This window comes from Alligator sinensis, unplaced genomic scaffold, assembly GCF_000455745.1.
Source record: "Alligator sinensis unplaced genomic scaffold, ASM45574v1 scaffold410_1, whole genome shotgun sequence".
Taxonomy (NCBI): Eukaryota; Metazoa; Chordata; order Crocodylia; family Alligatoridae; genus Alligator; species Alligator sinensis.
Window position 1 is genome coordinate 830,382 of NW_005841972.1, and position 3,759 is coordinate 834,140.

Consider the following 3,759-nt stretch of genomic DNA (forward strand, 5'->3'; position numbering starts at 1 on the left):
AGCTTCACACCGCCTTCCTGACACTGGGGGACACATCACTGACCCCATACTTCTCCTCACATACATTGCCTCCTGTACGCTGACTCCATAATGACCCCCCACATACACTACCCCCACACACTACTCTGACACCAGCCTCCCCTCATCCACAACATCCACACTACTTCATACTTGCTGCAATTTACAAACATTTCCTACCACTTATTGTCCCCCACAATGCTCTCCCAGGCTGTTCCCTCACATACACTGCCCTCCTCCTACTCTTTGCCTTCACACTGCACCTCCCCTCAACCCCAGCCTTTCACACTACCTCCTACAGATTGCCTCCAACACTGCCTCCACCACACACTGGGCATGTCCACAAGTGTATTTACATGCACCTAAATTTAATGTGCTTTTCCTTAAGGCACATAAAGGCGATTTAGGCACACGTTTACATGTGGACACACTAATGCACATTAAAGTGCATTAAATTTAGGCGTGAATAGCTAAGTCACCTTAATGCACATGCAGACATGCTAATGTGCATTAACATGGTATGTGCCCATTGACACACTTCATTAATACACATTAGTGCATCTACATGTGCACTAATGTGACTTAGCTGTTAATGTGACATTAAGTTTAGTACCACTGCCCTTCACATATACTGTCTTGCTCATTACCCTGTTACAGTCTTTTATGCTTTGGTTAACAGATGCTCCTTCACACAGCCCCCACACTGGCTCATTTGCTGCCTCATACACTGCCCTCATACTTCCTCTCATCATATATTTCACCTGCAAACAGCCTCTTCATACACACTATCCCCACAGTGCTTGCTCATTCACTCTATTCTTTACACACGCTACAGGACTCTCAGCCTTTCATGATCCCCTTTCACACGCACTCTCCCCAGGTACACTGCCTTTCTCATGGTCTTACACACACACTGGACACAGCTATACATGCATTAATGCACCATAGTTACTGCGCATTAAGTTTTGTACCTGTAATAACAGGTACTAATTCAATGTGCAGTAACTGGCGCTACTGTGCAGTAGCGCTTGCACATGCCTTTTTAGTGCCACTAATGTGCAGTAGACTAACTATATTGTGCATTAGCACATTAGCACAGCTTTTGCCATAATATCCTAATGCTCAGTAGAATTAGTCTACTGAGCATTTAGCGTCTCATGTAGACATGCCTACTATCTTTTACATTTCCCTCTTACACACAGTCACTTCACACACCTAGCCTTCCTTGATGCTCCCTCATATACACAGCTTCCATTACTTCACACAAACTGTTCCCTCAGGCTCACTGACCCCTCACACACTAGACTCCACACTACCCCTTTCCACATGCAGCTCTCTCACACACATCACCTTTCATACTACCCTTTACAAACAGCTCCTTCATACATATTGCTTTTCACATTTCTCCTCACTTACACTGCCCCCAGACTGCCTCATTCACTTCCTCATCACACACTCTGTCCCCTCATATACACTGCCTGCAGCAAAAATTCCATCAGACTGCCACTAACATATTGATTCCCCTACACACACACCTTTCCTTGTTACCCCCCAAAGCCTACACGTTACCTAATACACATTGCACCTACATGTATTAGCACCTCAACACACACTTCCACCCATACTTAATGCTCCTTTAGGCACAGGTCCTCACATTCTCCTTGTAGACACAGCCCATATATTATCTCATGTACATATTGCCTCTCTAATCCACAGCCCCCACTAGCTACCATACTGCCTCTCACCCACTACTTTCATACTATCCCTTTTCACATGCACTGCTTTCTTCCCATATAGTGCCTCCAAATATTTCCCCCTAAAATACACACACAGAGGAGCGTTACTTATACCCATTAGTGAGGGACAAAGATATCCAAGTAATAAATTCAGACTCTCCTCCTCTCCCAGCCAATGAAGTACCAGTTATTCTATTTTATAGGTGAAGAGACCAAGGCCAGAGATTAAAAAACCAGTCCTGCTCCTGCTGATGTCAAGTGAGCATTGTTGAGCACCTTACTGTGTAGGACTGAGCTCTACAGGGCTTGACCTAGCACGTTTGTGGCAGGACTAGAAAGAGAACTATGTCTCTTGACCCAAGCCCCTTCCTTCACCATGAAGTTCCTCATTTATTTCTTAGATTTATATACCTCCCTCCCTCCCACAAAAAAGCTCAATGTGGCTTATGGTAAACATGAGATAAATTGTAAAAACATATTTAAAAAAATAGTAGTAATAACACAACTCCCTGAAGAATGCCCCAAACAATACTGCAAAAGGTAACTCCACCTGCTAACTTAACTTACAGCCTGCACTTACCCATTTTGCTTCCATTTGCTTGGAGGTGAGAGTGAAGAGGAGCAAATTAGAAATGTATAAATTACAGTGTGGCTGGGCCTTGCTGATGGGGGTCACTGATGCTCTGCGCATCCCCTTTGCATATTGTAGGCAAGCAAGGACAGTTCTGCCACTTCTTGGTGCAAAAAAGCCCCCATGGGCTTGGTGCAAAAAAATCCCCATGCAGGCATGTGCACTAGCAGCAGCTCAAATAGCAGTGGCGCAAATTTCTGTGGAGATTCGTGCCTCAGCACACATGCCTGAACATACACTTTGGTATGGGGAAATAGTGCTACTTGGGGCAAACTGACCCTCCCCAACTCCTCCCAGATCTGCACCTGTTCTGGCCACAACAGTATAAAAAGCTGCCCCGGTGAGCAGCTCAGGGCTACTTACCGTCAGGAGCTTTGGGGGCAAGATTCTCTGGGAGGAAGTTGCTCACGCCCCTTCCTGTCCCAAGCTGTTGCTACTGCAGCTTCATCTCAGGAGCTTCTAGAGGAAGTAGACCATGCACCTTCCTACTGTAGGCTGTTGCTAGCCTACTCTCAGGAGCTTCTGGGGAAAGTTGGCCATGCCCCTTCCTCCTTCAGGCTGCTACTGCTACTACTGTTGCTAGCCCTCTCGGAAGCTTCTGGAAGGAAGCTTGCCATGCCCCTTCCTGCGTCAGGTTGCTGCTGCTGCTGTTGCCACGCCACCACAGAGGGGGGTTCCTCTACTGCATGCTGCTGCCCCCCTTGTGGAGGGGCCCACCACACTGCACCATACCCCAGCAATGCACCCTAGCTTCTGCACTCCTGTTCCTGACTGCTGCCCAGCCTACTGCCAAGCCTAGGGAGGATGCCTGCATTGCCTGTGGGCCCCTCCTCCACCATCACTGCTGGAGCCTAAAGATGCCTTGCCTGCCCCAGCTGCCTTGGCAGGCTGGCCACCCCCTGCCTTCCACTTTCACCTGAAGCATACCCTGAGTGGCTGAACTAGACACTTGCTACCACCGCTGCGGTGGCTGCTGCTGCCGCCACCACCTGTTCTGCTGCTGCACCCATCAGGAGAGAGGGAGATTCCCTGCTGCACCCCCTTGCAACACTCAACACCATGCCTGCACTGGATTACTCCCTAAATGACTGATTACTCCTGCACTCCCCTACAGCTGCCTCACTGCATCTGATCCTTCTTTGTTTTCCTGCCTACTGTTTTGCTGCTGAGTGCCTGGCTGGAGGCCTGGGGGGATCCTGGACTGAGCTCCAACAACAAAAGCCCCTCCACTGATTCAGCCATCTTTTACATCTGCCTCTGCAGCCTTCCCTGTGTGTTTTTTCCCCTGTGCGGTAAGTCCTGTGATCCACTGTCCCCTGCCCTGGTGTTTGCTGTGTGGCTGAGTAAGCCAGCTTGAGTCTCCCCAGCCCTTGT